Here is a 14,526-nt window from a genome sequence, read left to right as displayed (position 1 = left end):
GTTCAGTGTCTCTGCCTTGTTTGTGGCATCTCTGTAAGGAAATGGAGACAGTCAACTATGTTTTACACATCCCTCCTGTGCTGGGCCCTTTCCATCCAATGTCTCATTTAATCCAAATGACATCCTAAGAGGTGAGTATTAGCTGTCCCAGTTTTACAGATAGGTCTCTTGCAAGGAAGTGACTTGCCCAAGGCCGTGCAGGGCCTTGGGCATGCTTCAAATTTTGACCGTTCAGCCCAATCCAAGAGAGACAAGAGAAGGGGACTCAGAACTGCCCTCAGAACACTTACCATCTGGGCAGGATCTACCTGACATGCCATTCATTCACAACACTTAGCATCCCTCCCTAAGGTCCAGATGACAAAGTGCATTCATTTCCATGACCTCACTATGTGCGGAGACTGTGGAAAACTGGGAATTGTTGCTTGACGGTTGAATACTGGGATTGCGAAGGGAGGAGGAGGTAAATAAAAGGGATCTGGACCCTTGCTACTTAAAGTGTGGTCCCAGACCAGCAACATTGACCCAGCCTAGGTGCTTGATTCCCTGAAGAGTGACAGTTATTTCCAGGGCATGGCATTCTTCCTTGGGCACCAGTAACCAACCTGAGCCCAACTTGTTCCTTTCCCATACGTACCTTGGCGCACACAAGGAGCTCACATCACACTGGTGGAGACCTGGGTTCTACGCAGCAATCCTTCTCACTTGCTGTGTGACTTGGGGCAAGTTCCAACCCCTCTCTGTGCCTTAGTTCCCTTCGGTAAGGGAAAACCACTACCCATACAGTCGTTTTCAATCCTCATGGCCTATTGTTATCTCTTGGGGAGCTTTTAAATAATTCTGATGTCTGAGGCTTATAGCCAGAAATCCTGATTTAATCAGTGTGGCATGAGGCCCAGGAAGTGGTACTTTTAAACCTTTCCCAGCTCGTTACATTGGTTTTGGGTTTTTTGTTTGTTTGTTTGTTTGTTTTTTGAGGTAGAGCGAGACTCTGTTGCCCAGGCTGGAGTACAGTTGTGCAATCTCGGTTCACTGCAACCTTCACCTCCTGGGTTCAAGTGATTCTCCTGCCTCAGCCTCCTGAGTAGTTGGGACTACAGGTTTGCACCACCATGCCTGGCTAATTTTTGTATTTTTAGTAGAGACCAGGTTTCACCATATTAGCAAGGCTGGTCTTGAACTCCTGACCTCAGGTGATCTGCCCTGCCTTGGCCTCCCAAAGTGCTGGGATTACAGGCATGAGCCACCACGCCTGGCCCCAGCTCATTATTTTGTATAGCCAATGTTGAGAACCTGGAAGCCAAATCACTGGTTTTTAAAAATCTGGATGTGTCAGCATTTGCTGCTCTTGAGGCTTCAGACACCCAGGCCCACCCAGACCTTCTGAGTTAGAATTTCCTTGGTGTGTGGAGGGGCTGGACATGAGTATGTTTAACAAGCTCCCAAGGTGATGCTGACATACCAAAGCTTCAGAACTCCCCGAATCAATGGCCTCTGAGGTCTCTTTCAGCTCTGATTCTGAGGTCCTCCCAGTCAATGATTTCTTTCTTTCTCTCCACGCTGGAGCTGCCCGTTCGTGGTAAGCAGAGACGTCATCAGCTTGTAAGCTGAGCTTCAGTGTCCCCTGAGAATGCAGCCAGCTGGCAACGGTAGAGGAAAGTGGTGAACTCATTTGACTTTTCTTTATCAGCTGTACCATGTACATGATGTGCAAGAGGACTGGGGCTCTGTGTCAAGGCCAGCTGGGATGCTGAGGTTTTGTGTTAGGACCAAGGGTGAGCCTGATGGCCGTTTTGGTTTGCCCTGCTCCATGCCATGTCCTAAAGGTGAGTATTAGCCACAGGGTGCTACTGCCTGGACCCCAGCCCCAAACCCACTGAATGAGAAAGATGAGCCTTAGAGTAGATGTGGATTTACCCACCCAACTTTGTCTCTCTGGGTCAGCCCCAAGATAGGCTAGATAGATACCCTGACTGCCAGGAGAGCCCAGGGCTGGGCTAAAGACTGAGAGGCAGGCTTGGAGCAGGCTCCATGCTGAGCTCTCACTCTGCCCTGTCTTAGAGAGGCCATCCTGGTATCTCCTTTCCTCCATGCGGCATGTGGCGATTTAATGGCAGTGAAATTTATTGTGGGTAATGGAGTGTCAAGCTCCTTATTGCTAATGGATGATTTCAAATGTGCAGAAAGATTTATTAAGTAAGTCAAGCATACGCCTCCAAGAGAATATTACTGTGAGTGAAAACAATTATATAGTTAAACAAGGAGGAAAGAAAATTTAAATTCTTCTTTAAAGGTCTCTTTAAATCAGTTTAAATGTGTGATTTTTAAAAGATGGGGGGAATTAGTTTCAGCAAATTACTCATCAATTTTTTTTTTTTTTGATTCAGCAGGAAACCAACAGCCCTACTTGGCTTCCATTTAAAGAAGTTACTTATTGGTGTTTGAAAAAGAAGGAAAAAAAAAAAAAGTTAAGGAAGTGACTTTGGTAGCCTCTTGCGGTTCTCAGGTTCTGATTTATGTGGTGTATACTGAGCTCTCCCTGGGGCAGAAGGAAGGGGTCAGGGAAGCAGCAGCCAGAACTGTCATTCAGAGAGGAGCATCGGGGATGTCTAACTGGTATTAGACAATGCATCAGAGCTTTAGAGTTGGAAGCAACTTTGGAGAACATTTGGACAATTTCCTTGTGCATGTGGAGAAGCTAAGGTCCACAGAAGAAAAGGAACTTTTCCAAAAACCCACAGGTGGTAGATTGCAAAGCTAGAAGCCGGGCTTTGCCATTGCTCTCTCCATGCAATGGGAATAATATTTGTCTCAGGGATGTCCAGAGGAGACAAGAACCTAGGGAAAGTACTTTGGAAAGTATATATGCTTAGTCCCTGGAAGGGATGATACGTGGAAGAGATTGGCTGGGAGCCTCCATGGTGGGTTCATTTATGTGAGAGGCCTTCCCCCTACCCTCGGCCACTTCAGCAGTTCTGCAGCCAGGACTGTAGCTGGCTGAGGTTCCACACCTCTCTCCCCCACCAAAGTGAGGAGAGGCACAGGCAGCCACAAGCCCCTGACATTTTCCTTGAGATGGTGACAGCTGGTAAGACTTTTGACTAAAGGAATAAAGAGCAAGCAGGCAAAAAAAAGTTACTGTGTTAAAAGTGGTTTAAAAATGTTTTGCACCATCTGTTTGGCCATCCTGGTTTTTTGGGGCATGTGTAGGGGGAGAGACCTGTCCTCTCCCACTCCTGAGCTTCACCTCAGTCTCAGGACCGACCATGAGAAGTTTTAGCATGTCTCTAGGCTTTGTTTTCCATGTTCCTCCAATTTTCTTTCTGCTCCCTTCCCTTTGCTTGCAATGTATGCTCTCATTCTGCTTCCGGAAAAGATATTTTCTTAATTGCTAATGAAATACTGAACCTGCAAAGCCCGGCACATTTGGATCCACAAGCAGGTGTTTGATTTTGGCCTTTGCTGTCTGAGCTTGGTTCTACTGTAAGGGAAATAGAACCTAAAAAGCAGGTATTGAAAGACACATTTTGAATGTTCACATATGGGAGCTAAAAATTAAAACAATTGAACTCATGGAGATAGAGAGTAGAATGATGGTTACCAGAGGCTGGCTTGGGCAGTGGGGAGCAGGGGAAAAAGTGGGGATGATTAATGGGTGCCAAAATATAGTTAGACAGAATGAATTTGTGCTAGTATTTGATAGCACAATGGGCTGACTATAGTCAACAATAATGTATTGTGTATTTAGAAATAACTAAAAGAGTGGAATTGGAATGCTTCTAACACCAATAACTGATAGATGCTTGAGGTGATGGACACCCCAATTACCCCGATGTGATTATTACACATTGTGTGCTTACATGAAAACATTACATGTACCCCACAAATATATACATCTACTATGTACCCATAATAATTAAAAATTTAAAAGAAAATATCATTTGAAGCAAAATAATAGAAAAACTAAAAAGCAGAACAAACAAAACCAGGTATTTAAGCTCTACTCCACCTAATAACATCACAACTGGGTTTCCCTTCACGTCCTAACTCTTTATACCACTTCTGCTGACATTTCTTATGAAATTTGTCTGAGGTATTTTTCAGTTTTTTTTTCTTTTGTGAATAGAGTTATGAAAATAAATATTCTACATAGTTATTGCTGTGCTACTTTAAAATTATTAATTTTGTGTGTTGATTTTATATCTAGTCAACTTGTTTAAATCACATTTGGTTCTTGTGGGTTTTTCTGATAGATGGTTATATTGACTGCAAATACTAACAGTTTTGTCTCTTTCTCTTCAGAGTTACATTTCTTATTTTCTTCTCTTGTTTTTATGTAAGCTTTCAGGGCAATATTGAAAAGTAATAGTGATTATAGACATCTTTGCCTGGTTGCTGATTTTAAAAGGATTGTTTCTGATATTTTACCATTAACTATGATGTATACTGTGGGTCTATGGTATAAAAACAATTGAATTTGTTAGTTTTAATCAGAAATTGTTGTTAAATTATATTAAATTTTAGCATCAGTTGACAGTATCTATTGAGATGATTTTACTCTAGTGAGGAACATCAGTTGCTTTCTAATGTTGGACTATTCTTACATTTTTTGCTCCTAATACCTTACTAGTTTTGACTTTCTAATACTTTAGATAGAATTTTTGTATCTTTGCTTATAAATAATACTGGCTTGTTCCTTTCATCCATGTTTTCCCCGCCCCCTGTTGGTGTTTGGTTATGGTAGCCACATGGAATGAGTTAGAGTAGCTTTTATCTTCTTCCGTGCCCTGCATAGTATATCACATGGGATTATGGATTTTTTGAATGTTTGCTAGAACTTGACCATAAAGTTCCTCACTTTGGTGCACTTTAGTAGGGGTAGATCTTACATTACTATTTCAATTTTTTATACGATTATTGGTCTTCCATGATTTTCACCTTGAACCAATTTTTGTGATTTATTATTTATTGTGATTTATTGTTTCCCAGGAAATTATTCATTCATTTAGATTTTAAAATATTTTGGTCTAAATTCTCTTTAATTTAAAATGTGCTTTGTATGTTATGTGTCTATTATGTCTTAATGTTGTTGATTTTTGTGACCATTACTCACTCTATTCTCACTCTCAGTCTTACCACAGGCTGTTTTAATTTATTGATATTTTCAAAGAAACAGTTTTTAGTTTTATTGATCTATACTATTGATTTTTTTGTGTTCTAGTTAATTTTTGCATTTTATCTTTATTAATATCTTCCTTTAATTTCATTGAGCTTATTTTGTTTTTCTCTTTCTAACTTCTTGAATTAAAGAGCTTATTGACTTTGCTTTCAATTTTTTCCTTATTTCTAAGAACTTTATTTGAGACTATACATTTTCATGAGTTAGGTATATATCTCAGGTTTTTGATATATGGCCTCTCCTTGTTATTCATTTCTAAGTAGTAATTTTTTTTCTTTGCTAACCTAAGAGTTATTTTAAAAGTATTTAGCATGTTCAGGTGCATAGAATTGTTTGGCCATTTTTTTGTTATTAATTTCTAATTTTATTACATTTTGTCCCAGAAGGTAACCTGTCTGACTTCTTTCTAATGAAGTTTGTTGAGATTTCGTTTGTGGCCTACTACATGAGTAATTTTTTTTTTTAATGTTCCATGTATGACTGAAAATAATGAAGTCTCTTTTTCTTAACATCTATATCTATTAGATCACACTGTAAAATTATAATATGTATGTTCTTCAAATTCTCTCTAACTGTCCCTGATCCACAGCTACTTGATCAGGTGATTTCTGAGAGGTGAATAACGAGGTCTCTTACCATGATTGTAGATTAACACTTTCTCCTTGTATATCCTTCAGTTTTTGCTTTCTGTATTGAAGCTAAGTTACTCGGTGCATAAAAGTTCATAGCTGAGATATCTTCTGTATTGATTTTATCAACATGGATACTCCATCCCCCTACTTCCTTTCATTGTTCTTTTCCTTGAAGTCTATTTTGTTTGATATTATTACAACTTGGCTTTCCTTTTCTTAGAATTCACACAACATAGCTATTTCCATTATTTTATTTTTAACCTCTCTGTCTCATTTTGCTTTAGGTGTATCTTACAAGCATCACGTATCTGGATGTTAGTTTCTAAATCTAAGATTTTCCACTTAAATGACTTTTCATTTCATTTTTTTCTTCTATAATTGTTTGAAATTATTCATCCTATTTTTTATCGCTAACCCATAGATTGATGCGTTGATGCATTTTAAGAGACATATTGATATTTAGAGTCAATCACTTCCTAGATCCTCCCAGCAAAAAATATTAAAAACTTTCATTTCTTTACAGCTTACTTTCTCCTATTACTCTCTTTCTTCTCCAGCCTCCAGAACTGTGAGGACATAAATTTCCATTGTTTAAACTCCCCAGTCTGTGGTATTTTGCCATGGCAGCCAAAGTTGATTAATCTGTTTTGTTTGTTGGAAGAATTTTCTCTTCTTCCTTGTAAATTTTTCCAAAAAAAGCTTAAGTGTGGGTCTTTTTATTTTACTTACTCAGCAGTTGATAGATCCATTCAATCTAAAGACTACCATCTTTTGTTTTCAATCTAAAGACTTCCATCTTTTTTTTTCTCTGCCTCTTAATTATTTCTTCTCCACTCTTATTTGCAATTTCTGGAATTCCTATTAAATGGATTATCATGCTGTTGGATTCATTCTCCATTTCTCTTTACTTTTTTCTTAATTTCCATCTGTGTTTCCTTCTGTGTTCTCTTTCTGGGAAAAGTCCTTGGTTGAGTTTTCCAGCTTGGTCATTTTCTCTTGGTTTTTTATCTATTCTGATATTTAGCTCATATATTGATTTTTAAAAATTTCAATACTCAAGTTTGTAATTTCCAAGATCTTCATCTGATAATTTTGTATGTGTGCTACATTCCCTTGCATGAGAATACTGATTAGACTTTTATAAGGTATTTTCTTATTGATTCTATTAATTCTTTCCATGGGAATTTAGTTCTTCAGTTTGTTAAATTTAGTTCTTCATGTCCAATTTAGTTCTTCAGATGGTTAAATTTAGGACTTTTCTTTCATAAGGTTGATTTTCTTCAGAGCCCCAAGCAATCATCCTATCAGTCATCCTTGGGTACTCCTGCTGCCTTGGATGTTGGTACTCCTTCATTTCTTGTTGCAGGTCTCTTCTTTGTGCTCTTGGGATGTGGTTTCCTTCTTTAGTCTTCTCCATCTGCCTTTCCCTTTCAGTCATTCCTAACTTTTTAATCCACTGGGGGTACCCTTTCTTTTTTTCCTACACTGTTATGGATTTTTATTATTGTATGTTGTTATATTCTTACTTATATACTGTACTGGTTATATTATATTTTATTTATATTATTGTTATCATCAATGTTTATTATTATTATTTCTTTTTTTCTAGGAGTTTAGGATAAGAAGGGGAATGTGGAGATTGTGCCTGGTTCATTAATTTTATCCAACCTCCTCAACTTTGTATGTATTGAATATTGATGTTTTAAACCACAGTTCCAAAGATGAGAGTGAGTGGTTTGACTAGAAGTTACCAGGGTTGGGTCTGCCCTTTGAGTCTGGCCAACAGCTGCACTTGCAATCCATGGTTCCATTGGTAGCATCCTTCCACCGGGAATTCCATTTGTGTTTATTTTCATTGTCAAGATATTCTTATCTTGCCTCACCTCTGACTGGAAAGCTTGTGAACTCAGATGGGTTTGCCATTTGCTGACCAGCCATGAATTATTAGTGCAGGAGAAGAGATGGTCATAACAAACTCAGCCTGCTTCTTCATGTCTGGCATGAGGGGATGTGTTGGGCGTTGTGATGTGCCACCTAGATCTGCTTTTAGGAATGAAGGACATATTTCCTCAGCTGCTGGCAGTGGTACAGCTCACAGCTCTCTGCCCTTTGGGGATTGCCTCAGATAAAAGAATGGCTTTGCCCCCCGTGGCCAGCAGCCCACTTTCTCAGCCTTCTGCCCCAACTCAGGCAGTTCTGAAGGATCACCTCATCTTCAGAACTCCCCATGCTTCTCTGACACTGCATTGCAGCTCACTGTCTCCCTCTTCCCAATCTGCCTCCTCCCCTTTATTCCACTGGCAGTGACCCCAAGATCAACTCCCTAATAAACCTCATGCCTGCTAAACTTCATCTCAGGGTCTCCTTCCTGTGGATCCCAACCTATGATCAAGCATTTACTGAAAATTACTACATGTATCAGAGCAAAGCACCATTGTGGCTATATTTGGCTACAGAAACCCTTAAACCTGCCCTGGGATTGGGGAAAGGAGCTACATATGGCCAGCCAGAAAGTATGGGGAGGCAACAGCCCCTTACGCATGCATTTTGATTTGCCCACCCAAATCCGCTCCTTCTGCAACAGTCCCCAACTCAGAAAATGGCAACTACATCTATTCAGTCAGTCAGGACAAAAATCTTGGAGTCATTTCTGACCTCAAACTCTAACACCGCATTAATCTAATTCATCAGAGAATGGGCTCAGCTTTACCATCCAAATTGATCCTAAATCTGACCCTTTCTCACCACCTGAAATGCCAGCCCCTGGGTTCCAGCCACTATTACCATCCCTAACTTGGATTACAGCAATTGCCGCTGTGAAAGGAAAATAAAATCTTGAGACCCTCAACTCAACAAGTCAAGGGAAAAGTTAAGCTTGGAGACCAAGTAACTCAAAAAACTTGCCTTTCCTTTTGTTCCTAAATAGCCGCAAGATAGAAGGCCACATGTCTCCCCAGGAGGCCTCCCTTACCCTGACAATGTAAATTAACAGCTTATCTTTATGGTACAGGACAAGAGGAGACTAGAAATTGTACCCCCTTTCCACCGCCTACCCCGAGATGAATTTATATTCGACTTCTTCCTGTACTCTGTGTTTACTTTATCTTATGTAAAGTGCAGATTAACTGAGCGCGAGACGAATACATAATTGACTGTTCCTCTGCCCCCTCCTTTTCACATGCAACATGTGGATTCAAGGAGTGCTAATCAAAGCCTCAGAAAAATGTGACCATATCCTCCCTCTTTTTTTTTTCTCCTTTCCCTGCCTGCCTGTTTTTTCCCTTGTTAAATATTGAAGTCCTTAAAATCATCCCTGGAAAAAGTATGAGCCACAGATCCTATTGTGATTTGTGTCTCTTTATCCCAGGCACGTCCTCAACCTGGGCAAAATCAACCTCTAAATTGATAGATATCACTTTTTCTTTCTCTTTTTTCTTTTTTATTTTTTTGGCTTTCAGGTTCCAAACTCTTAGCCCCTACAATCTATTCTCAACATAGCAGTCAAAAGGATCTTTTAAAACCAAAGTCCATTCTTGTGTCTCCTTGGCTTAGCACTCTCCAATATTTTCCATCTCATTTTAATCAAAACTCCTAGCCCTTCCATGGCTCCCAAGGCTCTTTATGATCTGGCCCTCCCCTGCTGTCCTGCTGACCTTTCCTACCACTACTTCCCCCTTGCTCACCCCAGTCCATGCCAAGCTTGTTCCTGACCTACTTGAAGTTCTCCCTGCTGAAAACACCGAGATATCTTCATGGCTCCTCCCCTCACTTCCTTTAACTTCCATTTCAAATATCCTCTTGCCTGAGACCTTCCTTCACCACCCAATCAATGACACTAACCTCCTCTCCCTACAACCCCAACTTTGGCACTAACCATCTCCCTTGCCACGTTTATTTTTTCTCATAGCACTTATCACCATGCAATGGATTTCCTTGTTCATCTAGTGTGTTCCTCCTCCAAGCAGAATGGAAGCTTTATGAAAGTGTTTTGTTCACTTCTTTGTTCCTAACATCCAGAACAGTGCTTAGCACAGAGTGGGTGCTAAATAAATGTTTGTCAAATAAATGAAATTTTAATTTCCTGACTGTTTAGGAGCATCTCAGATGGGAAAATTGCTTAGGCACAGATAATATTCCTCATTCTGCTTCTTACTTGCCTAATGACCTTCCATAAGCCCCTTTTCCTATCAGGCTATCAGGAAGCTGAGGGGGTGGGACAAGATAGTCACTCAGTGTCTCTTCTCCATCTGATCTTTTGCTGAAATTGTGATTTGTTTGATGCAAATAACCTGGTGTGACATTACTGCAACCGTTTTTCTACTGCTTAAGTGAATTCCAAATGAAGCCCAGCTCTAGCTTCCCCAGGATCCCTCCCTGGTGTCATTCCAACTGCAGGATACTGTCCCCAAGTACTTGACTCTCTTTCCATTTTAACCTTCCCATGCCCCTCCTGTGTTCTGTGACTTGTTTTGGCCTCACATTGGGCAGATTGTATGTCATTACCCTTTGCTTTGGTCAATGGGATGTGAGCAGATATGAAGTTAGCAGCAGCTTGAAATAGACTTGAGTGGTGAGCTTGCCCTCTTGGGCTTCTTCCATCACAATAAGAGAAACATGTCTTGGCTAGCCTGGTGGTCCAAGAAGAACTGAGGGATATCTGGAGTACCTGGATCAAACCGAAGGCCAGAGCCAAACTCAGCTGAGCCCAGGTGAGATCAGCAGAGCTGCCCCAGTTAACCCACATATGTATGAGTGAGAATAACTGAATGCTGTAAGCACTGAGTACTGGGGTGCTTTGTTATGTGGCATTCTTACGGCAATAGCTGACTGATACACCAGTCTTCCAAAACTCAACCCAAGGTACATACTCTTCCAGAAAACATTCCCTAAGCCCAAGGGCATGGCCTAACAGTGAGAATTTCAGGTCTGTTTCAGGTTAGTGAGGTCAGCTGCTTGCAGGAACTGAGAGACTGCAGCAGAAAGAAGGAAAAATGGGCAGCCAATATTGCTCAGTTGTGCCATTTGATGACTCTGCAAACAGAAAGAACAAGGATCGAAAGGATTTATAGTACGAGCTGATAGAATGGAGCTGGGGCTGGCTTTGTGCCTTGCGGCTTCTTTCCCATTTTTTTCACAAAGCTTCTCACCAGGACACAGGAGCTGGTAACCCTGTCCTTGGCCTGAAATGTGGTTCCACCTACGACTTCTGGGTATATCAGATTGGGGCAACAGGGCACTGTTATTCTGACAGTGAACATTACACCTTTCCAAATGGATAGTGCAGAAATTTAGAATTGAGTCTTGTCAAAACATCCTGATTTGCATATTAGGAAAGTCAAGGGAGAAGTTACTTTATCTTCTTTCTAACCTGATGAAAAGATTTTTAAGGAGACTTTACTGCAATCATGTTTCTATTGCTTAAGTGATTCCAAATGCTACTGTAAATTCCATTCATTATTTAAATAGCTTTAGCTCCCTTAAGAACCTAAGCGCCTTACAGGAAGGAAGGAGCTATCAAATCCATGCAGGATGGGGAATTGCTCAGGAGGGTCAAATCCTGGGGCATAGGGAGAGGGACTGTAGTGTTCATGATGGGTTTCTAGGGAGGCAGATCAAGAGCCCGACTGAGTGATAGTAGGAGCTGGGAGAATTGCTAAGATCATCTGGGCCTAGGATGCTTTCCTAACTTTCCTGGTCCTAAGAATTTTCTGAATAACTTGTTAAAAATAGATCTGCAGACCTTTACCCTGGAGATTCTATTTTAGCAGACCTGACGTGGAGTTCAAAATTCCATACTTTCAAGAAAGACCCCAGGTGATTTTGACAACTAGACATGTGTGGAAAATACTGATCTTTCAAGCTGCCTTGTTTACAGGTGAATAAATTGAGTCCCAAGGAGGGGTTAGTGCTAGAGGTTAGTGTTAGTCCCCAGTTAGTGCTAGAGCTAAATGCAGGACAGGATCACTGAGACACGAACGGCAGGTTTAGGATGCCCGATTTGCAGCTGTGCGGCTGGGACTGGCAGTGTAGTCTGCAGGTTTGCTGGTCCCTTGGTACGTTTGTTTAGCTGCTCACTTTCTGTAAGAACAGCTGAAGGCAGCGCTCCTGGAGTCAGACAGACCAGGTTCAAATTCTAACTTTGCTTCTGATTCACTGAACAACCTTGTGCAAATTGCTTAACTTTTCCGAGCCATTAATATGGGCATTAAATCAGATAATGTACCTACCCCTAAGAGGTACTCAATAAATGATTATTTTATTTATTTATTTATTTATTTTTGAGACTGAGTCTGGCTCTGTCGTCCAGGCTGGAGTACAGTGGCCGGATCTCAGCTCACTGCAAGCTCCGCCTCCCGGGTTTACGCCATTCTCCTGCCTCAGCCTCCCGAGTAGCTGGGACCACAGGCGCCCGCCACTTCGCCCGGCTAGTTTTTTGTATTTTTTAGTAGAGATGGGGTTTCACCGTGTTAGCCAGGATGGTCTCGATCTCCTGACCTCGTGATCTGCCCGTCTCGGCTTCCCAAAGTGCTGGGATTACAGGCTTGAGCCACCGCGCCCGGCCTATTTTATTTATTAAATAAATAAGTGCTAGACCCCATTCCAAGCCAAAGAACTGGCCAGTATGAACTCATTTAACAAATAAAACAAGCCTATTATTAATCCCATTTAAAAATGAACGAAATTGAAGAAGAGAAAACTTGAGTGACTCGTTCAAATCACGCATATAGCAAGTGAGAAGCAGAGGCGGATTTGAACTTATGTAGTCTGTAGCCCCCCTTCTTTCCCCTGAGGATAGGGTCTGGGTCCCACTTACCCCAGCATGGCCCCTGGTGCAGGCCTTTGCACACAAGTAGATATCAATAAGTGCCTGATTAATGGGATTGAGATTTAAAGGCAGGACGAGAAATTCACTTGACGCATGGCTGAGGGTGGGATATTAGTATGGGGTATCTGGAGAGGGCAGTAGGAGGCCATAAGTAGAGAAGCCTGTATCAAGAGAAGATGGGACAGAGCCTGCAGGACCAGTCCTTGGGAGTTAAAGACTGTTTTCAGGCCTAACAATTAGCATCGAAATGCGCAGGAGCCTGGAAGTTTTTTGCATTGTCGCCTGCAATAAGGAAAAATCCAGACTGAACTGGCTGCTTGGATCAGAAGTGATGTAACCGGCTGGCTTTGGCCTAGTTTTCCTAAAGCAGGCGGCCCCCTGGCTCTCCCACACCCTTTTTTCCAGAATTGGCAAGTGACAGCTACCGCCATCTAGTGGTCTGAGTGGCACTGCACAGAGATGGGGAAAAAAGGTTGGCTCGCGTCACAGGTACTAGAAGATGCCCCTGGCTTCCCTCTCCCAAAAGATGAGAGCCCCCAATGGTGGTAGAGAGTTTATTCTGTTCAAGGTGTATTCTTACCTTTTACTTCATTAGATCTTCTCAACAATCCAGGAGGTCATTAGGGGCCATTAACTCCATTTTATGGGTGAGGTGACAAGTCCCTGAGGAGAGGGGTCTTGTTCAGAGTCGCATTGTCAGCTATTAATGGAACCAGGACTGGGATCCAAGCCTTCACAATACAGTTTTTTAGCCCATAAGTAATACAGACAGGTTGTCAGATCCCTTGAAGTCTCCTTGGACAGGAAATGGAAGATGATTTATCCTGGAGGTCTTGGTCACTTCTCTGCATGGAGGTGAGTCCCCTTCAGGTCAATGACTTGCGATTTTTCTCTGGAAAGAGAATTTTCAGGTGGGATACCTGGGCTGATAATACTCATATGGGAGGTTTCAGAAGAAGATGAATACTGCCCCTCCAGCTCTAGACCCTCTTACTGGATACTCAGTTAAAGCTTATCTGGTCCAGGCCCCTTATATGAAAAATGGGGAAACTGAGTCTCAGAGAGGGGGAATGACTAGGCTGATATCACACTGTGGTTAAAGCCCTTCCTCTCCAGCCTGTCTTTCTATTCTATGTACTCTGGTATAATAGCTGGTGCCTGGAGCCTGCACTGTTTCGAACAGATGTAACTTCTTTTGGTCCAGAGTGAAAATTGGACTCTAATGTCTCCCAAATTATACCACAAAGGTATGCAAAGGAAAAGAGAAATCCCTGGATATGTATGCTTGTTTTAGCATCTGTAACGTCAGTAATTCACAAACTTTTCAATGAAATCTTAGGCAGAATTTGAGTATGCAAAAGAGATTAATGTGGTGAGAATTGAGGAAGCTGAGATTTACTGTGCCACTGGGGATCTCTGTAATGCCTGAGAGAAAGGGAAAACATGTTGAAAAACAAGGTATTGCATAAGGAGCACTGACTGTGGAGTCCTAACACCTGGGCTTTGGTCCCTGCTCTGGCAAGAGCTTGCTTTGTGTGTGACCTTGGGAGTCACTCTGTCATTCTGATCTCTCGCGGTTTACTCATTCGTACAATAATCCTGATCTTCCTAGTGCCTAGGGTTGATGAGAAGATTATATGGAGAGAATAGGGGAATGGGTGTGAAAATGGTTTGTAGAAAGTAAAGTGCTACATTTATAAATGGTTTCTTTTTTTAAGTAAATTGAGGTAAAAATTTATATACAATAGAAATGCACAACTCTAAAATGTTCTATTTCATGAGTTTGAAAAATTGTAATCAGCTGTGAAACCATTATCCAAAACAAGCTACAAAGTATTTACATCCCTCCAGGAAGTTATCTTGGGCTCATTTGTAGCCAACCTTCCAAG

General features: G+C 41.4%; 1 protein-coding gene across 1 annotated transcript in view; it reads left to right on the top strand.

Moving 5' to 3' along the window:
* Positions 1 to 1,638: 1,638 nt before the first annotated feature.
* Positions 1,639 to 14,526, top strand: part of CES5A (carboxylesterase 5A) — a 121,735-nt gene continuing 108,847 nt past the window's right edge. Inside the window, exons 1-2 of the mRNA XM_025370852.1 lie at positions 1,639 to 1,826; positions 7,421 to 7,538. The gene's annotated coding sequence lies outside the window, so the exon portion shown is untranslated. The remainder of the gene's footprint in view (positions 1,827 to 7,420; positions 7,539 to 14,526) is intronic.

This window comes from Theropithecus gelada, chromosome 20 (genome assembly GCF_003255815.1).
Source record: "Theropithecus gelada isolate Dixy chromosome 20, Tgel_1.0, whole genome shotgun sequence".
Classification (NCBI taxonomy): domain Eukaryota; kingdom Metazoa; phylum Chordata; class Mammalia; order Primates; family Cercopithecidae; genus Theropithecus; species Theropithecus gelada.
The sequence above is the reverse complement of the archived record's forward strand: the minus strand, read 5'-3'. Positions and strand labels throughout refer to the sequence as shown.